Below are 22,777 nucleotides of genomic sequence, written 5' to 3'. Positions count from 1 at the left end.
CTTTTAAAGATGGGCACTATGTTAGCCCTTCTCCAGTCTTCCAGGACCTCTTCTGTCATGTATGAGGCTGCAAAAATTATGGCCAGTGACTCCAAGATTTCTTCAGCTAATTCCTTCAGTACCCTGAGATGAATAGCATCAGGCCCCACTGATCTGAATTATAAATAAATAAAGATATCCTATTTATTTAGGATGACCTTCTTGAAAGGTCATCAAGTCCAGCCCCCTGCCTTTACTAGCAGGACCAAGTACTGATGTTGCCCAGATCCCTAAGTGGCCCCCTCAAGGATTGAATTTACAACCCTGGATTTAGCAGGCCAATGCTCAAACCACTGAGCTATGTTCAGCAGTCAGTTGAATTAATTCAGATTGGTCAGAATATCTCTGATGTGTTCTTTACTTATTCCAATCAGCATCACTTCCCTTTTATTGTCTGTGGTAACTTCACCAGTCGTGCAGTCAAATGTTATTTTTTTTTAGAAGACTGAAGCAAAGTAGACATTGAGCAGCTCTGCCTTCCTATCCTCTTCCGTTACCAGCTTGTCTTCTCCACTGAGCAGCAAATCCACCTGATCCTTGATCTTTCTTTTTTGTCAGTGATATCTGAAAAACCCCTTCTTGTTGTCTCTAACATTCCTTGTCAGTATTTCATTCTTTGCCTTGGCTTTCCTGATTTTGTCCCTACATGCTAATATTCATTTATTTATACATGGGTATACTAATGACACACATTGATTGCTCTGAAATAGAAGTCCACATACATCATCTCACCATAAACTTAGGTTATATCCTTTTTAGTACCAAACTGTATGTATGACATTACTCTCAAGAAGTATCAGTTCTGCTTCATGGGCAATGTGTGCTCTCAGTTAATAGATATTTGACGTTTCCCAGGATAAAAATATCTTTATTTTGGTATCTAAATAATATTTTAATAAATCTACAATTATGCCTGGGTCACACACTCATCTAATCAAGTGCTATAAAAAGGAAACTTACAGCTGGCTTAAAAGAGAGACTTTTTTTCCATGAAAAATTTATCCCTAGCTTTTTTGTTTAAAAAAAAAATTTTTTTTCAGCCAGTTTTAAACCCCATCTAGAACCTGGCTGTGTCCAGCAAAGAAGTGCCCTTTGCAGGTAAGAAAGGTGTACACTTTGTTTTCAGTGTAGCCACAAGAAGTTGGGGGTGAGGAGGGCTAGTGCATAGAGCACTGGACTGGGATTCAGGACACCTGGATACACAAGACAGGCAGGAGAGTACAAGGAAACAATGAGACACTATCAGTCAGCATAATTTTTTTGTAGGCATCGCAGCAAAGGTCTGGTCTGAGGAAGGATGTGGAGGTGGATAAAGTGCTCATGACATAAGAATGGCCCTCCTGGGTCAGACCAAAGGTCCATCTAGCCCACTATCCTGTCTTCCAACAGTGGCCAGTGCCAGGTGCCCCAGAGGGAATGAACAGAACAGGGAATCATCAAGTGATCCGTCCCCTGTCACTCATTCCCAGCTTCTGGCAAACAGAGGCTAGGGACACCATTCCTGCCCATCCTGGCTAATAGCCATTGATGGACCTATCCTCCATGAATTTATCTAGTTCTTTTTTTAACCCAGTTATGGTCTTGGCCGTCATAACATCTGCTGGCAAGGAGTTCCACAGGTTGATTGTGCGTTGTGTGAAGAAATACTTCCTTTTATTTGTTTTAAACCTGCTGCCTATTAATTTCATTGGGTGACCCCTAGTTCTTGTGTTATGAGAAGTAGTAAGCAACACTTCCTCATCTACTTTCTCTGCACCAGTCATGATTTTATAGACCTCAATCATATCTCCCCTTAGCTGTCTCTTTTCCAAGCTGAAAAGTCCCAGTCTTATTAATCTCTACTTATACGAAAGCCGTTCCATGCCCCTAATGATTTTTGTTGCCCTTTTCTGAACCTTTTCCAATTCCAATATATGTGTGGAAGTATGCATACCAACAGGAAGAGTCTAATCAATTGAGATGAGCTAACCTTTGGTTTTTTTTTTCTCCTGCTGATGATAGCTCATCTCAATTGATTAGACTCTTCCTGTTGGTATGGATACTTCCACCTTTTCATGTTCTCTGTATGTATAAATATCTCCTGTCTGTGTGTTCCATTCTATGCATCCGAAGAAGTGAGCTGTAGCTCATGAAAGCTAATGCTGAAATAAATTTGTTAGTCTCTAAGGTGCCACAAGTACTCCTGTTCTTTTTGCGGATACGGACTAACACGGCTGCTACTCTGAAACCTAAGTAAGAATGTACAATCAAAGTACAATGGCATCGTGTTCTATTGTTGGGACTGTCTCTTTGTGGGTCACTCACTTCCTAGTTGATGTGCAAATCTAGCCTTACACCCAGTATCTCCGATTGTGTCAAAGGGGAGTTGATCTCTGTTGAAAATCCAGCTGCACTTGTGGGTGCTGAGATGTGTTAGAAATCTGGTCCATAGCCCCTGGCCTCCAAAGCCCATTGGAATCAATGGGGCAATTCTGATTTATAACAGCTGAGGATCTGCCTCTTGTTTTAAAGTCCTTTGAAACAAAACTAAGACTGATATAAATTTCCAAAGAAACTTGACCCTCCCTCGGAATTTGCATCTGCAAACACTAGGTGGCAGAGGCCTGCTCCTAAGCCCAGCAGAGTGAATGGACAGGGGTTCCTGATTTCACTGGGCTGTGGATGAAGCTCCATTGTGGCTTGTTGTTTATGGCACATCTGATCTCTGGAGACTTTGAAAAGCAGATGTGTGTGAAAAACTCGAGTTTTTAAGTAAAAAGACCCAGCTAATATTTGTCATTCCTTGGGTTTTGTATCTCCCATTCATGTCTCTGTGGAATTGACAGACTGTGACTGGGCACTGCATTTCAAGAAAGATGTGGAGAAATTGGAGCGGGTCCAGAGAAGAGCAACAAGAATGATTAAAGGTCTTGAGAACATGACCTATGAAGGAAGGCTGAAAGAATTGGGTTTGTTTAGTATGGAAAAGAGAAGACTGAGAGGGGACATGATAGCAGTTTTCAGGTATCTAAAAGAGTGTCATAAGGAGGAGGGAGAAAACTTGTTCACCTTAGCCTCTAAGGATAGAACAAGAAGCAATGGGCTTAAACTGCAGCAAGGGAGGTTTAGGTTGGACATTAGGAAAAAGTTCCTAATTATCAGGGTGGTTAAACACTGGAATAAATTGCCTAGGGAGGTTGTGGAATCTCCATCTCTGGCGATATTTAAGAGTAGGTTAGATAAATGTCTATCAGGGATGGTCTAGACAGTATTTGGTCCTGCCATGAGGGCAGGGGACTGGACTCGATGACCTCTCGAGGTCCCTTCCAGTACTAGAATCTATGAAACTATGTCAGGAAGACAGTTCTGCTATGCCAGGGATAGGAGAATGAAAGGCTTGGTGGTAAATGAATCTCTTACAAAGGCCTGGCCATGGTGTTTCCTACAGGTACTACAGTGCAAGCTGGTTAATCACAGGCTACCACTGCCTCCTTCACTGGGACTGAGTGAAGGAATGCCGGGAAAGAAGGCTCCTAAGATGTCTGTCTGTGTCTGATTGGAGCAAGTAGGGAGAGATGAGATTGTACTGGGGAGGAGTCCTGTTATAATTATTTTATATTTACAGAACCCAGAGCCTAGGTGCTGTAGGGATGTGATGGGGTATACCAGCCCCACACTGGTGAGGCAAGGGTTAAAGACCTACTCTGGGCCCAGGAGGCCATGCCTCCTTGCTGCTGCTGGGCATGCTCCTGGTGGAGGGAGAATTAAAGGGGAGCAACTCAGCTCAGTCTGGGCTGGCAGTCTCCAGGAGGAGAGCAATTGGGTGCGGCAGCCCCCTGCTGGGAAGCCACCAGGGCTCCATGCTGCCAAGACTGAGCCTCAGACCCAAGCCACTGGAAGCCTGTCAACTATGGAAGCTGAAGGTGACAACTTGCTTTTGCCAGCGGAGGAGGCAGCTCAGCAGGGTACACAGGAGGGACCCCAATTCTAGCCCAAGATGATAGGGTAGGAAGGGACTCAAGGAGCATGTTTAGGGGTGTTAGGCCTGAATAAAGATGTAGCACAAAACCAGTTATGCCAACCTGACTGAAGTCAGGCTAACAGAGGTTTCTGGGTAATCCCAGAGTGGAAAAATACTGAGAAGCAGCATTGTCTCACAAAGCCCTGGGAAAGAGTGAGATAAGTGAGGGGTTGGTACCAGCTGTGTTATGTTAGGAACAGTGTTTGAAGAACTGATAAGAAACACTAACATCCCACAGTTCTGACTCTAACTCCCCGGTTTAGTTTTCGGTGTGTTTTTAACTCCCTTACATTCCTAACTTTTGGCGCTTGTTAAGATATTAACAATTTAATACTGTAGAGACTAGGCATGTGTATATATTAAAAGGTGTCTAATTTCTAGTTGTTAGACAAAGGGGGGTGGGTTGCTCAAGTGAATGATCTATGACATAATAAAACTGTCTATATAGGCTAATACTAAGCTGTAAAGGGGGGGCTGGTTCTCTCTGGAGCCGAGCTGCTCTCTATTGATACGTGCACTTGTCAATAAAGAGCTTTTGATCGGACCTTGCTGGTGTTGCCTGTCTCTCTGCGGTCAGACAACGAACTTTGCTGTCGGGGTTAGAGTCCCTGACAGGGGTATCAGGCCTCAGGCCCTGTATAAGGGATACTGCTTTCAAGGGCCCTGGGTTGGAACCCAGTGGAGTAGGGTAGGCCCAGGTTCCCCTACCCCCACTCTCACCAGGGGTGATGCTACCCCAAACTATTGCCGCTAGGCAGGGCAGCCTTGGAACTCTCAGCAGGGGTGATGCTACCCCAAGCCGCAACTGCCAGGGGAACCGACCCTTGGACTCTCACTGTTAGGCGTTATGCCCCAAACTATTGCCATTAGGTGATACTGCAGGCCAGAAGCATACAGCCAGTCTCCCAACAAGGGGTTTATCCTGCCAGGTGCTGAGCATGCTGGGCCTGAGCCAGTAAAACATTGACACAGATGCATAGGTGCTGGAACTAGGATTGCGGGGGATGCTGCAGCACCCCCTGGATTTAAGTGGTTTCCGTTATATCCAGGATTTACAGTTTGGTTTAATGGCTCTCAGCACCCCTGCTATAAAAATTGTTCCAGAACCCTTGCACAGATGTTCAGCTTTAAGGATGTGACCACTGAATTCCATGACATGATTCATGTGCAGGGCATGGACAGAATGCTGAGCATCTGGCACAACCAAGTCCTGCCACTGCAGATAAAAAGCCAGGTTCCCTGCCCTTAAGCACTTACTGCTGACCTCTAAACCTGAGTCAGACATGGGGTCAGCAGACAGCAGAGCAGGGATGGGGTGTGGAATACCAAGGGTTAGCAGTAAGTTCATGTAGTTACTGAGTGTGCCATGCACACAGGGTTCAGTTGAAGTTCGGCTCTGCTCTGGAAGGGGATTGTTGAGAGGGCACAGTGAGTTTCCATGCTGTTGCCCTTTGTGATTTCCGGATGAGATGTTCTCAGTTTCCAAGTAAAACCCGGGTTGGATTTTTAGCTACCAGTCATGCAAACTCAGGTTCGGCTCTGATGACCAGATCCTTCCAGGCTCCTAACTCAATTGATTTCAGAGGAAGTTAGGAGTCTAAATACACTTGAGCTTCTGGGTCTGAGAGCCAAAATAAACTCTCTCCTCACACACTGTGATGGTTTCCCCCCCACCAGGCTGCCCCTTGGAACTGGGGTACCATTGAGCCCTCTGACCCACCAGCCTGGGCTCTCTCTCACTGTAGCGGGCAGTCACCCCGCTCCAGCCCTGAAAGGGTTAAAAGCCAGCCCTTGGAGAGGGCTGGGACTGAGAGACAATAAGGGTGGGCTTGAGGCAGCCAATCAGGGCCCAGCTGGACCAGTATAAGAAGGGCTTCTGCAAGCAGGCAGGGAGTCAGTCTCTCTCAGGATGTGGTTGCCTGGGAACTCAGGATATGGGAAGTAGAGCAGGGCTGGGGAAAGGCAAGAGAAGCTGGGGAACTCTAGCCTGGCAAATCCCCAGGCTGCAGGCCTTGCCAAAGGCCAAAGCCAGTACCGGGGTTTTAGAGGGGCAGCCTGGGGTTAGGCAAAGGCAGCAGGTCCAACCCCCCCTTGCCAATGATGAGTGGTCTTTACAGACTGCAGTTTGCCCCAGTGAGTGGGGGCTAGATGATGACTGGCAGTAGCCACAGAGGCAAGGTGGGTGAGAGGGTTGGGGGTTCCCCTAGGAGGAGAGACTTAGTGTGTGGGGGGGGTATTGCAATGAGCAGAACCCTAGGGTAGAATAGAACTTTGAAAGCATGAGCCTTATTTCCTACTAGTAGTTCTCTTTGGTTCACTTCTCCCAGGCAGCATGGATGAGGTGAATCATTAGAAAGGATGAGAATGAGGAGGAGTTATTGGGTGGATGGGAGTGGTATGGAAGAAACGGTGCACACAAAGGTAGGTGGGCATTAGTGATTGGGGGATGTGATAGAGACAAGGTCAGAGATTTTGGCAAGGTAGAATTAAAGTAGAGCAGTGGTCCCCAACCTTTTTTGTCTGGCAGGTGCTGGATGACGAGCCACCATGGCCGGCGGACAAGCATCTGCCGAAATGCTGCCAAGAAGTGGCAACGTCAATAGGCGAAAAACAGCAGCATTTCAGCGGCGACGCCTCTGGATGACACTGTTTGTGGGCGGCATTTCGGCGGATGCTCATCCGCCAGACAGTACACCGGTGCACATAGATGCCCTGGCGGGTGCCATGGCACCCACAGGCACTGCATTGGGGACCACTGAAATAGAGTGTTTGGGGTAAGGGTGAGGTGATGAAACTTGAAGAGAGGAGGTAGAGAAAGGGGGAGGGATATGAGCAGACCAAGGAAAGTATTGTTTGTATCACAGTGGGGCCTAGAGGTCTGTAAGCTGGTGGTCGGGGCTCAACTCTCCGGCTGGCGGGAGGGGAGCCACACCGACTCGCTTCTTTTCTTCTGCTGGTCTTTTAGGAGTCACAGGGAACAACGTTAGAGCGCCAGGCCCTCTGGTGCAGGGGCTGGCCAACAGCAGTTCAAATAGGCCCAGGCCCTCTGGAGCAGGGCAGGGCAACAACAGTTCAGATAAGCCCTGGCCCTCTGGAGCAGGGCAGGGCAACAGCAGTTCAGATAAGCCCTGGCCCTCTGGAGCAGGGCAGGGCAACAGCAGTTCAGATAAGCCCTGGCCCTCTGGAGCAGGGCAGGGCAACAGCAGTTCAGATAAGCCCTGGCCCTCTGGAGCAGGGCAGGGCAACAGCAGTTCAGATAAGCCCTGGCCCTCTGGAGCAGGGCAGGGCAACAGCAGTTCAGATAAGCCCTGGCCCTCTGGAGCAGGGCAGGGCAACAGCAGTTCAGATAAGCCCTGGCCCTCTGGAGCAGGGGCTGGGGTAACAGCAATCAGTCTCAATCCTAGGCCCTCTGGAACAGGGGGCTGGGCAACAGCGATCAGTCTCAATTAGAAGGTTCACAGGTTCAGACCCTCAGGCAGGGGCTGAACACAAGGCACCCAGTCAGTTTGTGGAGGCCCAGGCCCACAGTCAGGGCGGGGCAACAACACACAGAGGGCTCAGACCCTTTTACAGGGCTGAGCAGCAGCTCAGTTTATAGGCCCAGGCCCTAGCTCAGGGCGGGGCAGCAACATACAGAGGGCTCAGACCCTTATACAGGGCTGAGCAGCAGTTCAGTTTATAGGCCCAGGCCCTAGCTCAGGGCGGGGCAGCAACATACAGAGGGCTCAGACCCTTATACAGGGCTGAGCAGCAGTTCAGGTAAGCCTAAGCCTGAGCGCTGGGGTGAGGGGGAGACTGCCACCCGTGAGTGGGGTGGCAGGGGGGGACACAGGCCCACCCACTCCACTGTGTCCCAGCCCGGGGCCCTATTAGCGGCTAGCACGGCCGCTGGTCAGTGGGGTCCTGACCGAAACACACCGACATGGGCACCTCGGTGCCTATAGCCTGACAGGGGTCGGCTATCCCCGGGCTACAGTCCATCTCCCCCTCCGTGGGTACCTGCTCCTCGGTCGCCGGGAGGTCGGGCCAGTCCATCTGCATGGGCTCCTCGGGACCAGGGCTTGGAGGCAGGTCCGGCAACTCCTGCTGGAAGTCCGGTCCGGCGGCCTCTGATGGCTCCTCCGGGTAACAGCAGGGCGGAAGCGGCGGCGGCGGCTCCCCCTCGTACCGGGAGGGAGGAAGTCCTGGCGGCTGCTCCGGGTCCCGATCCCGGGGAAGTTCCGCAGGTTCCTCTTCGTACCGGGCGCGGGGCAGTGGGGGCCAGTCCGGATCGCCGCCTCGGGTCCTGGAGGGTTCCCAGTCGGGAGCTCCCGCCGGCACGTCTGCTCGCGGCGGTGGCTGGCTCCTGACTGAGCTCTGGCGTTCTCCTTTTCTACTTCCTGTCCCGCCCCTTGACTTCCGGGGGGCGGGGACAGGAAGTGGTGGCTCAGCCCAGCTGGGCTTCTGGGAGGGGGCGCCCTCTGCTGGGCAGGAGGGGAGCCACACCGACTCGCTACAAGGTCCCATTGCGTTAGTTGCTATACACATAGTGAGAGACAAGTTCTTCAGGGCAGGGCATACAGCCTAAATACACCAGGGAAAAAGAGGCCCAGAAAGGGGAAATTGCTCAAGGTCACACAACAGGTGGGTGGCAGTGCTGGGAACAGAAGTCCAGTCTTCTGCATCCTAGCCCAGTGCTCCATCCACTGGACCATGCTGCTCCCTGCATACAGGCATCTTTTTAACAACACAGCTATGTGTCTGTGAGGCTATTTCTCCTTTAAGGGCTGGGAGAGGGAAGCGGGGGCGAGACCATCCCTGTCTCCATGGGGGATTGGGGCAGCAGGTGAGATCTGCTGGACTGAGGGTCTTGGGGGATTATGCTGGGGCTCCAGCAGGTGCAGCAGTTGCAGGGGATGTGCCTGGGTGGTGAGTGTGGGGGGAGGATTTGGGGTGGAGGCTGCTGAGCTGTGGAGGCTGCTGAGCTGTGGGTCTGGAGGGGCAGGATTTAGGATGGGGCTGCTGGGCTGGGGGTGGGATTTGGGCTGAGGGCTTTGGGGGGATCTGCATAGGTGTGGTGGAGGGGGGAGGGATTTGGAGTAGGGCTGGGGGTTGCAGGATTTGGGTAAGGGCTGCTGGGTGGGGGTCTCTGGAGGTTGTGGAGGCAGCAGGGCCGGCTCCAGACCCCAGCGCGTCAAGCACGCGCTTGGGGCGGCGTCCCGCGGGAGGGCGGCAGGTGGCTCCGGCAGACCTCCCGCAGGCATGCCTGCGGAAGGTCCGCTGGTCCCGCGGCTCCTGTGGAGCATCCGCAGGCACGCCTGCGGGAGGTCCACCGAAGCCGCGGGACCACCAGACCCTCCGCAGGCATGTCTGCAGGAGGTCCACTAGAGCCGCGGGACTGGCGACTGCCAGAGCGCCCCCGCGGCGTGCCGCCCTGCTTGGGGCAGTGCAAATCATAGAATCATAGAATTCAAGATCAGAAGGGACCATTATGATCATCTAGTCTGACCTCCTGCAAGATGCAGGCCACATAAGCCGATCTACCCACTCCTTTAGCAAGCGACCCCTGCCCCATGCTTCGGAGGAAGGCGAAAAACCTCCAGGGCCACTGCCAATCTGCCCTGGAGGAAAATTCCTAGAGCCGCCCCTGGGAGGCAGGATTTGGATGAAAGCTGATGGGCTAGTGGTCTCTGGGGGGCAGGATTTGGGATGGGGGCTGTGGGCTGAGTATCCTTGGGGAGGCAAGAGTTGGGGTGGGGTCTGCTGGGTTCGGAGTCCCTGGGAGGGGCAGAGTTTGGGGAGGGGCTGGGAGTCCTGGGGGGGCTCCATAGAGGGCTGTGTCTGTGCGCGGGGGGGGGGGGAGGAGTTGGAGTGGGGACTGCAGGCTGGGGATCCCAGCGGGGCAGGAGTTGGGCGGTGTGGGAGCCAGGGTTGTGGGGGAGGCTGCAGGTCCCTGGGAGGGGCTTGGGAAGGGGGCTGGGAGTCCCGGAGGCCGGTGCCGGGGGTGCAGGTCCCTGGGAGGGCTTGGGAAGGAGGCTGGGGGTGGTGCGGGGGGGCTGCAGGTCCCTGGGAGGGGCTTGGGAAGGAGGCTGGGGGTCCCAGGGGCCGGTGCAGGGGGGGGCTGCAGGTCCCTGGGAGGGGCTTGGGAAGGAGGCTGGGGGTCCCAGGGGCCGGTGCAGGGGGGGGCTGCAGGTCCCTGGGAGGGGCTTGGGAAGGAGGCTGGGGGTCCCAGGGGCCGGTGCGGGGGGGCTGCAGGTCCCTGGGAGGGGCTTGGGAAGGAGGCTGGGGGTCCCGGGGGCGGTGCCAGGGACAGTGTTTTTTGGGGAGGGGCTGTGTGCCTCGAGATCGCCCCCCCGTTGCCGCAGTGACGGCCCGGCCCCAGCCGTGATGTCACCCAGCGGCCCCCCGCTCGCTGGCCGGGCGTCCAGCGCAGCCAACCAGCGGCCGAGGGGGGGCGGGCCGCGCACCCCTGAGCCCGGCGCGGCGGCGGCGCAGAGCAGCTCACGGAGCGCCGGCTGCAGTCTGCCGATGCCTGTGGCGATCGCGGGGAGCCGCTGAGCCGCGGCCGAGGTAAGAGCATCCTCCAGCCCCGGGCCCGGCAGGTGCATCGGGCAGAGGCGGGAGCCCCAGCAGCTGTCGCTGGGATTCGTCACCTCTGGGCAGCAGCCTGGGCAGACCCGTTTGGGTCAGACCCCCGCTCCCTCGCCGTTGCGGGGAGAACAATGGAGCAGGTTCGCAGCGCCCTGCACCCCCTAGGGCCACGCACCCTGCCCTGTCCCCTGGCTGGGCTGGACCCCCGGCGGGGTTGGGACAGTGGGGGGAGAGACAAGCCCCATGAGACCTTCCCACCCCACCCAGGTGAAACAGGGTGCAAGCCCTCCCTGGGTGCGGGGAGCAGGGGCGGATCAGCCGATGTTATGCCCGCTACGGCTGGTTTCTTGCCACCCTTGGCGAGAACAGGAGTAGCCGGGGAGATGGTGGTGGGGAGGGGAGGGTATAATCCTAGGGGATTGGCGAGGCAGGAGTGGAAAACAGGCAAGGGAAGGTTGGAGATGCCGAGTGTCGGGTGTGGCAGGGGGAGAACGTTGCTTCTCTAGTAAAAAATAAATATTGCTGCTTGCTCATCAGGAATCCATGTAGCTTCCCAGCATCTCCCTGCTTCTCGGATGCTTCCCCCAGGTAGGGTGACCAGATGTCCTGATTTTATAGAGACAGTCCCGATTGTTGGGTCTTTTTCTTGTATAGGCTCCTATTACCCCCCACCCCCGTCCTGATTTTTCACTTTTGCTGTCTGGTCACCCTACCCCCAGGCTGTGTGTACCTGCCTGCCCTATCCAAAGTTCCTGTCCCTGAAGTAGGGGTTTGGGCTAGTGAATTCTGCTGGGATCTGCTCCTAAATAATAGGGATGGCAGTTCCTCATGGCTCTTCTCTGCCAGCCCTTTCTCCTGATCCTCTCTCCCGTCCTGGGCAGCGCCTCAGCCCTGGGTGCTCCCTGTTATTTACCACCATAGCTACATTGCTGCATGTATCACAGAAAGAAATCCAGCGAGAAGGGTTAGGAGGCAGCCATGCCTCAATACAAACCATCACCCCACCCTGTTCGTGTCAGAGTGATGGAGAGAATGCAGAGTCATGGGGCCTGGATCCGGGGCTGCCATCCAGTGGGCAGAAGTCATGGGATCCAGGCTGCCGTGGGATCTGGCAACACCCTGTGCCCTGGGTTCGATTCCAAACCGGGCTCCTTGGGATAAATGGCATTTTCCAGAGAGGCATAATGGGGCAGAGAGAGTGTAAGCAAAATGTCCATCTTGCTGTCCAGGTCTGTCACTGGGTTTGTTGGTGACTTGTCTATCTGCCTTCCACATTCAGTTTGCCTTGGGAATGTGGTAGGGGCACTGACCAAAAGGCTTTTTGACGAATAAGCATCTTCAAGGGAAGCTGCAGATGGATGTGCATGTTAGAGTCGCTCTGTATGGTGGAATGCAGAGTGTCCCTAGCAGCAGCTGCAGTGGATGCTCTCATCCGATGCACATGGGGGAAGATGTTACTCACCAGGGAGAGGTCTTCATTTCTCCTTTTTCCAAAATTCCAAGGGGCTGGGCAGAGGGTTTGGCTGGGAAGCCATGGCTGGGTGTCGGCCATTTTGCAGGTTTTTGAGGCTGTGCTGCTGTCGTGGTAGGGCTGGCAGCACGTGTGTATTTGTTGGATGTTAGGAGAAAGAGGGAGGGTGTGTAGTGCTATTCCGTGGTTCGAGCCTGCTCTGCTAACTGAGCTGAAAAGGTCAGATGGCTCACAGTCCACGTTCTGAATGTCCTCATCCTTCTAGACAAAGGGAAGAGGGACATGCCCCAGCTGGGAGCGTGCCCTGGCCTGCCAGAGTCCAGCTTCGAGAATGATCTTGCGCCTCTGGCACCCTGGGTCATTGGTGTGTGGGAGGGAATGCTTCCAGACTTGGAGGGTCAGGGTTCAGAGCATGCTGCCTGCTTTGTCACTCAAGGCCATCTTGGGAACAACATGGCTGCCTGTGGACATGGCTAAGTGCACTGAGCATGGCTAGTGCCTGGGCACGCACTGGGGAAGATCTAGTGGGCCGAATTCAGGCTCCTCTCTCTTCTGCTGAGGCCAGGCACAGCTCTGCAGTTGCTGTCTGTAGCTGGGATGAAGGAGAGCTGGGAGACGCTATTCCTGCCTGTCCCACTCTGTGAATTTGGGTGTGTCTGCTCACTGGGAACCCAACAACAACACCTAGTATCTGACATTCCTACAGCACCTTCACTCCAAAGAAACCCAAATAATTCCACAGATTCTACTTTATCTACGTATCAGAGGGGTAGTCATGTTAGTCTGTATCCACAGAATCAATGAGGAGTCCAGTGGCATCTTAAAGACTAACAGTCCACCGGACTCCTAGTTTTTACTTTATCTACAGGTACCATTTAAATGCAGACACCTGTAGCTATCAGCTTCAGCCCTGTTGGGAAACAGACTGTTCTAACACAGTCTAGTCCTATAAGTCTAGCCCCATGGAGAGCAAATACTTGGCAGTAGTTCAGGGCTCAGATTGCAGGGGGAAAGCAGCACCAGTCGTAGCAGGCTGCCCCTACAATCACAGAGCAGGTGGGTGTTTCTGCTAAAATGCACTAGACCTGAAGAAGAGCTCTGCGTAGCTCGAAAGCTTGTCCGTTCCACCAACAGAAGTTGGTTCTGTAAAAGATTTCACCTACCTACCTTGTCTGTCTCATATCCTGGGACTGATATGTCTACAGCAACACTGCAAATAGGATTTAACCTGTCATCGTTAGGTTTCATTATCAACCCCAACAGAGATGGATGGACAAAATGATACACACTGGAGCTAGCGGGTCTGCTTTTCTGCAGACTTTGTAAGATAGCCCTTCAGCTCAGCCTTGTCTCCCCTGTCCCTCTTATAGCAGTGCTCCCTAGCGTCACTTCTGTAGGGGGGTGGATGGGTAAATGGCTCCTGAAATGCCAGGAAAGGTCATGCTGACGCTTTTATTCTTTTGAGGGTTGGCAGTGGCGTCAGTGTAATGCCATGTTAATTTGGAAAGGTTTATTTCCCAATCAGAAGGGCTGGGTACTATTTTTCAAATGCTAATAGCAGCAGTGTCAGCACAACGCACAGAGTGCTGGCTCAATTCAGTTCCCCTGGATTAGGACAGCAAATGTTTTTGGTTTTAGTGAAAAGGACATTTAGGCAGGCAGAACGCAACCTCCAAAATGGCAAGTTTGGTTGAGACATCATGGTGCACATGCACACACACACGACACTAGCACCATTCTAACACTTGTAATTAATGTCAGAAGACTTCTAATTATGCCAGCAGGTCAGGACCTCAGCCACCTACTTGGTGCCCTCTGCTGCCACTGGCTCAGATGCAGGGGTGTGTGTGTGTGTGTGTGCGCATGTGCGGGGGGCAGGGGGAATGTCTGCTCTTGAATCACCAGTGCCACTTCCAGTGAGCCTTGAATTTTTCTTGGAGTTGCCCATCCAAGTACTGACTGTACATAGCTTGAGAAAGTTGACAAGAGCGCAGGCCCAGGTCCTATGGCTTGGGGGACAAGTAGAAGGTAGAGAGCAGGAAACTTCAAGTACAGCTGGATACGAAGTTCTCGGTAGGCAGCTGATTGGCTGAACATTAAGTATAAGAAGGGAGGGTGCCCAAAGATGTTTGTTTGTCAGATTTCAGCCCTAATTATTTTCCTTTGTTTTACTGGGAGTCCTTCCGCCTAGTTGCCGCCTTTGCTTCTCTCTCCTCCCCCCGCCCCCCGATCCTCACTTCACCAGGACACACAGCACCTAAAGCTTCGGCAGAGCCAAGTAAAGGGCCAAACTTGCAGCCTTTGGCTCCACTGAGTATTGCATCCTTACACAGCCATTGTGTCCCATGAGGTTCCTGGGTGAGTAAGTACTAGCCACCATGAGGGAGGGTTGCAGTGGTGGGCCCATTGGTCTATGAAATTTTCAGAGCTGGGCCCACTGCATATTGAGCAAATCCCCGACATGTCCAGTACCTGTGCCTAGAACTAGTGCTACCCTCTGTAGGCACCCACAGGGTTGTTTCCCCATTGCCCTGGCCCATGAGCAGCCCTTCACATCCATGCAAAGGGAATAGAACATGTTACCATTCTGACCTTTGCGTGGGGGTTGGTGACTGCACATGGGCTGGGCAATGGGGACTCAGATCCATAGTGACTTCCTAAACTATTGTAGATATGGTGAAGTGGGGAGCTGGTGACATCTCCCTCAAAGCCTGTCAGCCATGCATCAGCTGGGGCAGCGACATCCAGTGACTAAATACTGGGGTCATCTTGAACCACCATCCATTTGTCCCCAGCCATAGCTATAGGACTCCATTGGTACCAGTGGGGAATCAGATTCTTGAGAGACCTCATGTATCAATCATAACTTCTCTTGTCCAACATACACAGGAGGCCTCCTGGCAAGGCTGTTTCGAAACAAGAGGCAAAATATCATCAGGAGAGTGATACCCACCTGTACTGTCTATCTCTTGCCCCATGGACCTTGCGCTTGGTCTGCACTCTGGTGGAGCAGCTTTATGTCAGGGCTGCTTCATCCTCCATTCCAGGAGAACAAAGCCCTGCTCCTGGGCAGGGGTCTAGTCTCTCTTCTGGTGTCTGCAGTTAGTGGGCCTGGCCCAGCCCTAGGGTAGGTGGGTGTGACTCCACAACTCCAGCATCCTCCATTTTAATTCACTGAGATGGCAGCTGTCCACACTGGGTGTAAACTGGGTGCTGGGTGTAAGGAATCCTGGCATGGCTTTCAGACATAACATTTCCATGTAACCAGCAGAGGCTCCAAGGTGTTCTCTCAGCTGCATGGCCAGCGCAGGCTGCGCCCCTGCTGATCCGGTTTGGATCTTCCACTGCACCAAAGGGCACTGGCACTGTCTACCCCTTTCAGCAGGGCTGTTGCCAAGCCCAGTGGCTTGTGGTGAACAGTAGCCACCCCCCCCCCCGGCTTGGGAGCCAGTGACCCCACCACACCCAGTGTGCGTTCCTTACACTGTCTGCCTACACAGTGACAGACTTCCTGCTGGTGCGCTTGGTTTTGAAAGCTCTGAATACATTTGAATTCTCCACAGTGCTGGGCTGGGCTAACTCCTCATTGAGCGGAGAGGTGACTGCACTCACATACACACACAACCTTCATTGAGGAGGTGCCTCTGGACCTGGCTCCCTCCCCCTTGACACCCATCTTAGCTACCCTTTTGCTACTTAGGTGGCATTGTTTTGTTTTTCTTTATGGTCACTGTTGCTTTTATTCATGTTTCAGCAGCATCTGCCCTGAATGAGACTAGAACAATTGCTGCCCCAGAGAACCGACAGTTTAACTAGACAAGAGAGGCAGTGGGCAGGAAAGACACATGTAAGTGAAGTGACTTGCCCAATTCACCCAGCAGGCTATTAACCTAGCCAGGATTGGCACTTGTGCCTCCTGTCTGCCAGTCCAGTGCCCTACCCACTAGACCATGCTGCTTCTTTAGTTGCTAGCTATATTGTGGCAGTTCCCAGAGGCTGTAGTCAGGTTCAGGGCCAGACTGTGCTAGGAGTTGTACCGACATGCAGTCCCTACCATGCAGACCTGACAAGCTGGTGACCCCCTATTTATTACCCAAACCTCCCCAGTCCTTCAGTCTCCCCCATCAATTTGTTTAATTATTTTGAATGTTAAGATGGTGTTTTGGGTTCTTATCAAAATTAAGAACCCAATAATAGTGGGGGATTTCAATTATCCCCATATTGACTGGGAACATTTCACTTCAGGACGAAATGCAGAGATAAAATTTCTCGATACTTTAAATGACTGCTTCATGGAGCAGCTGGTACGGGAACCCACAAGGGGAGAGGCGACTCTAGATTTAATCCTGAGTGGAGCGCAGGAGCTGGTCCAAGAGGTAACTATAGCAGGACCACTTGGAAATAGTGACCATGATATAATAACATTTAACATCCTTGTGGTGGGAAGAACATCTCAACAGCCCAACACTGTGGCATTTAATTTCAAAAGGAGGAACTATACAAAAATGAGGGGGTTAGTTAAACAAATTAAAAGGTACAGTGACTAAAGTGAAATCCCTGCAAGCTGCATGGGCGCTTTTTAAAGACACCATAATAGAGGCCCAACTTCAAGGTATACCCCAAATTAAGAAACACAGTAAAAGAACTAAAAAACAGCCACCGTGGCTTAACAACCATGTAAAAGAAGCAGTAAGAGATAAAAAGACTTCCTTAAAAAGGGGAACTCAAATCCTAGTGAGGCAAATAGAAAGGAGCACAAACACTGCCAACTTAAGTGCAAGAGTGTAATAAGAAAAGCCAAAGAGGAGTTTGAAGAACGGCTAGCCAAAAACTCCAAAGGTAATAACAAAATGTTTTTTAAGTACATCAGAAGCAGGAAGCCTGCTAAACAACCAGTGGGGCCCTTTGACGATCGAGATACAAAAGGAGCGCTTAAAGACGATAAAGTCATTGCAGAGAAACTAAATGGATTCTTTGCTTCAGTCTTCATGGCTGAGGATGTTAGGGAGATTCCCAAACCTGAGCTGGCTTTTGTAGGTGACAAATCTGAGGAACTGTCACAGATTGAAGTGTCACTAGAGGAGGTTTTGGAATTAATTGATAAACTCATCATTAACAAGTCACCGGGACCCGATGGCATTCACCCAAGAGTTCTGAAAGAACTCAAATGTGAAGTTGCGGAACTATTAACTAAGGTTTGTAACCTGTCCTTTAAATCGGCTTCGGTACGCAATGACTGGAAGTTAGCTAATGTAACGCCAATATTTAAAAAGGGCTCCAGAGGTGATCCCAGCAATTACAGACCGGTAAGTCTAATGTCGGTACCAGGCAATTTAGTCGAAACAATAGTTAAGAATAAAATTGTCAGACACACAGAAAAACATAAACTGTTGAGCAATAGTCAACATAGTTTCTGTAAAGGGAAATCGTGTCTTACTAATCTATTAGAGTTCTTTGAAGGGGTCAAAAATATGTGGACAAGGGGGATCCAGTGGACATAGTGTACTTAGATTTCCAGAAAGCCTTTGACAAGGTCCCTCACCAAAGGCTCTTACGTAAATTAAGCTGTCATGGGATAAAAGGGAAGGTCCTTTCATGGATTGAGAACTGGTTAAAAGACAGGGAACAAAGGGTAGAAATTAATGGTAAATTCTCAGAATGGAGAGGGGTAATTAGTGGTGTTCCCCAAGGGTCAGTCCTAGGACCAATCCTATTCAATTTATTCATAAATGATCTGGAGAAAGGGGTAAACAGTGAGGTGGCAAAGTTTGCAGATGATACTAAACTACTCAAGATAGTTAAGACCAAAGCAGATCAAAAAGATCTCAGAAAACTAAGTGATTGGGCAACAAAATGGCAAATGAAATTTAATGTGGATAAATGTAAAGTAATGCACATTGGAAAAAATAACCCCAACTATACATACAACATGATGGGGGCTAATTTAGCTACGATGAGTCAGGAAAAAGATCTTGGAGTCATCGTGGATAGTTCTCTGAAGATGTCCATGCAGTGTGCAGAGGCGGTCAAAAGAGCAAACAGGATGTTAGGAATCATTAAAAAGGGTATAGAGAATAAGACTGAGAATATATTATTGCCCTTATATAAATCCATGGTACGCCCACATCTTGAATACTGTGTACAGATGTGGTCTCCTCACCTCAAAAAAGATATTCTAGCACTAGAAAAGGTTCAAAAAAGGGCAACTAAAATGATTAGGGGTTTGGAGGAGGGTCCCATATGAGGAAAGATTAAAGATGCTAGGACTCTTCAGCTTGGAAAAGAGGAGACTAAGGGGGGATATGATAGAGGTATATAAAATCATGAGTGATGTTGAGAAAGTGGATAAGGAAAAGTTATTTACTTATTCCCATAATACAAGAACTAGGGGTCACCAAATGAAATTAATAGGCAGCAGGTTTAAAACAAATAAAAGGAAGTTCTTCTTCACGCAGCGCACAGTCAACTTGTGGAACTCCTTACCTGAGGAGGTTGTGAAGGCGAGGACTATAACAATGTTTAAAAGAGAACTGGATAAATTCATGGTGGTTAAGTCCATAAATGACTATTAGCCAGAATGGGTAAAGAATGGTGTCCCTAGCCTCTGTTCGTCAGAGGATGGAGGTGGATGGCAGGAGAGAGATCACTTGATCATTGCCTGTTAGGTTCACTCCCTCTGGGGCACCTGGCATTGGCCACTGTCGGTAGACAGATACTGGGCTAGATGGACCTTTGGTCTGACCTGGTACGGCCGTTCTTATGTTCTTATGAATTAACATCTATTCATTATATTTGCACGTTTGTTTTAAAATTAAATATTTTTTTTGTTGTATGGAGTAAAACAAAAAAAGCAAACATGACAGAATAAATAATGCAAAAAGGGGACTGTATGATCACAGAAACCCCTGGGGCTGCCAACCAATGTGCCAAGACTACCTCTGTCCCGGCTTTCCCTGCCAGCTTGGGTCTCCAGCACCCTGTCTTGTTGAGCCAGACACGCCAGTCTGCCCTAACACAGATCCAGCGTCTGAACCAAATGCCCCAAAGCTGCAGACTTAACTGAAAGCAACTTAAGAAGTGTTCCTGTCTTTAACACTCAGATGCCCAGCTCCCAATGGGGTCCAAACCCCAAATACAACCGTTTTACCCTGTATAAAAGTTATACAGGGTAAACTCACAAAACTGAATACAGACAAAATCTCACACTCCATGGTATACCAGTAAGCTTCCTCTTACAGACTAGTCTCCTTCTAGTTTGGGTCCAGCAATCACTCACACCCCCTGTAGTTACTGTCCTTTGTTCCAGTTTCTTTCAAGTATCCTTGGGGGTGGAGAGGCTATCTCTTGAGCCAGCTGAAGCCAAAATGGAGGGGTCTCCCAGGGTTTAAGCAGACTTTCTCTTGTGGGTGGAGACCCTCTCCTCTCTCCTATGCAAAGTCCAATTCCAAGGTGGAGTTTTGGAGTCACATGGGCAAGTCACATGTCCATGCATGACCCACTTTTTACAGGCAGCAGCCATTGTTTACATGCTACCCTGAATGTCCTCAGGTAGACTTCTTAGGTGGATTGGAAGTTTCCAAGATTAATTGTCCTTTAAGTGTTTCTTGATTGGGCACTTAATTTGCACATTCCTTTCTCAAGAAGCTGAGCAAATGCTGTACTAAGGCTACTTAGAAATCAAGCAAGTACACAGCCAATATTCATAACTTCAAATACAATGACACATGCATACAAATAGGATGAATAAATTCAGTAGGTCATAGTCTTTACAGAGATATGTTACGTGGCATATGTAGCATAAAGCATATTCCAGTTGTGTCATATATATATATATATATATATATATATATATATATATATATATATATACATTCATAAGCATATTTCCATGAAGCCTTATGGGGTGCTCTGTCACAAGAGCCAAATTCATCATCTCATGCGAGGCTGGCTGGTGCTTGCTCCGGGCTTTGTGTTGCAGAGAAAACCAAAGCGATGAGATGAGAGAGTGTAAGACCCAGGAAACGAAGGAGAGCTGATGCTTGGCACATAGCAGGTCCCAGAGAATAGATGCCATCTAGAGCCAGGACATTGTCATCACAGAACAATGACATCAACCAACAGTTGTCTCTGGTGCTGTTTAATAAAGCCCAACAATGGAGCGCCTTGTACTCCTCACTCAGTCATCTGTCATGGGAACAAACCCAGAACTAAAGACAATGGGCCAAATGCTTGGCTGGTGTAAACCAGCATTGCTCCACTGGAGGTGATGGGCCTAATTCCCAGTTGGGATAAAAGAGTGTCGCTCCTCTGACTTCAGCAGAGCACAGCTGGTTTACACTAGCTGAGGAGCTGATCCCAAATGCCATCCCAGTTGTGATGCTGCCCCTTAACACTGCTCTTTCAAGCGATGCCATGTCATGTGACCTCTGGACTAGTTTTCTGTGTCAGGATGTGGACAGGGATTTCCAGTGCTTCTGCATCAGTCGTTTGTCACGTAGGAAGCAGGGCTCTTGTGAATCCGTGCGGGTGAAATTCCCCCTGTGCCCAGGGCTAGCGGGAGGCATTGGCACCAGTTATGGAGCTCTCCAAATAGGGCTCAGCCCCAAAGGTGCATGCCCCCTATGTGAGAGCTTTGGATTGGGAAGCCCCAGTAAGAATAGTTCTGGCTGGAACACAAAGAGAAAGCCCTGTTAGTGAGCTCCAAAGCACACCTCTCTCAAAGCTACTGATTTTTGGACAGCTCCAGAGCATATGCAGAAGGTAGACAAGGGCTGGATCTCCATCCTGCACTTCCCTGTCACTCTAATGCCTCCCCTAGATATACCGGTTCAGTTGGAGGCCAGTGCATGCAAAAACAAATTTCTGGGTCAAGCAATGTATTCAGAAATCTGAATATCTGATCGTGGTTTCAATGTCACACGGAGCTGAGTTGGGGTGGCGGTAGCTGTGGAAATAAAAGGGCAGGAGCATTTGTGTCCTGCTGCTGCTGGATTGCAAGGCTGATTCCAGCTCATCCAACAGAACAGACTGTGTTCAGTTCCAGAAACACCACCCCTAGAATACTGGGGAAGGGGCCCTGAATGGGGCAGCTAACATTCTGGGTGTAGGGCTTGATCCTGTACGGTGCTGAGAGCTCTAGCCCGATCCAGTGAAACACTGAATCACGTGCTTAACTTTAAGCACATGAATAGTCCCTTGACTTCAATGGGAGTGCTCATGTGCTTATCTTTAACCGTGTTTCCCTGGCTCAGGCAGGGCGTGCTGTATTGCAGTCTGGAGCCCCCAGTGAGTGTCAGTTTAGAAAGGATCGGGTGCATCAGAGTTAAAGATGTTGGTTGCTTAAAGGCAGTGGCCATTGGTTTTGTGGGCTCCTGGCGGTGACAGCCTAGTGATTTCTGGTTCAAGGCTGCAGAAACTGGGCCCTGTCCCTTTTTTGGTCCAACCTCTCCCCCTTACTCCTGATCGCCGTTCCTCTTGCGCTGTCTGCCTCCCATCTGAAAGCGGAGAGCCCAGCGTCTGGATGGTGATAAGAGCCACTACTGTCTTCAGCGCTGCACTCAGATTACTGAATTATTGATTTGGAAAACAGCACTCATTATGGGCTCCTCTGCATAGAGGCTGGGCAGGAAAGGCAGCTGGCTGGATTTTACCAAATCTGCTAAAATGAGGCTTAGGCACAAAAGAGAGGAGATGAGAGAGAGATTTTCACCATTGAGTTTTTGTTTTCCCGGAGCGTGCTCTTGCCTTTTGAACAATGTTTGCTGTGAGTGCTGTCGGGTGTAGGACTGTTGCGTCATGCAGCGTTTAGGGGAATTCAGACTCTGGAACCGAGCTCCATCGGTAGCAGGGGAGGAGGAGAGATGCCTGACGGAGTTAGATGATGGTGTGATTTCTTGCGGAATGGCTGCCTTCCTCAGAGGATGCAACACAGTTGTAAGGAAAGGTGCGAGCACTGTCAGGGGTCAGAACAGCTCATCTCTTTGGCATGTGAGAGTGAATTTTCCAGTTAAAGGAGTAGTGGCTGCTGACTCGGCATCTCTCTGATTCCACTCGTCCCCCGCCCCCCAATGTCTCTTATTAACTGTTGACAAAGGACAGTTGTCAGGAAGCAATGCAGGCAGAAAAGACTCTTTTACATGGGAGCAGTTGTTGCCTGATCCCGGGGGTCCAGGATGTGATCTTGCTCCCTTGTTTTGTCCCCCAGTGGACTGAGCCATGTGGGGTTTGTGAGCAGGCAGTGCCATGGATTAAGGGAAAGCTTGTTAGTTAATCCCTCCTAAATTAACTAGATCAAGTAGGATTAATCAGCATGCTCTGATAGGCCTGTCGTTTATCTTCCAGCCATAAAATGTCCCTGTGTCGCACAGACAGGTCCTTATCTCAGGTTGTGATTGTGTCAGATCTCATGAGCTAAGCTGGGTGGAGCCTTTTGTGGGCCCAATTGGTTGGGAAACCCCCGAGGAAAGCTCATATGCTTCAGGAAGGGGCCCCTGGAATTCAGGAGGTGGCACGCTGCCCTCAGAGCCAGCACTGAATAGTGCCACCAAAGGGTGCTGGGTCACTGTGCCACTGACAGTGCCACCTTTCAGCATCGACACAGGCCCTGTGCCTGCTTCATCGATCTCTGTGCTGCCATTCTGCTATGGCCCTTCTTCGCAACCAGCGAAGAAAAAAAAAAAAGAAAACACCCGATTGAA

The 22,777-nt window shown here is 50.6% G+C and overlaps 1 protein-coding gene across 6 annotated transcripts in view; it reads left to right on the top strand.

The window, feature by feature from the left end:
* Window positions 1-10,523: 10,523 nt before the first annotated feature.
* The window catches only part of KIF1A (kinesin family member 1A), a 192,140-nt gene continuing 179,886 nt past the window's right edge, over window positions 10,524-22,777 (top strand). For all 6 annotated transcript variants that reach the window (XM_045029643.1, XM_045029646.1, XM_045029644.1 and 3 more), the window contains exon 1: window positions 10,524-10,588. The gene's annotated coding sequence lies outside the window, so the exon portion shown is untranslated. The remainder of the gene's footprint in view (window positions 10,589-22,777) is intronic.

Source organism: Mauremys mutica, chromosome 9 (genome assembly GCF_020497125.1).
Source record: "Mauremys mutica isolate MM-2020 ecotype Southern chromosome 9, ASM2049712v1, whole genome shotgun sequence".
In the NCBI taxonomy this organism is placed as follows: domain Eukaryota; kingdom Metazoa; phylum Chordata; order Testudines; family Geoemydidae; genus Mauremys; species Mauremys mutica.
This window is presented reverse-complemented; position numbering and strand designations above follow the sequence as displayed.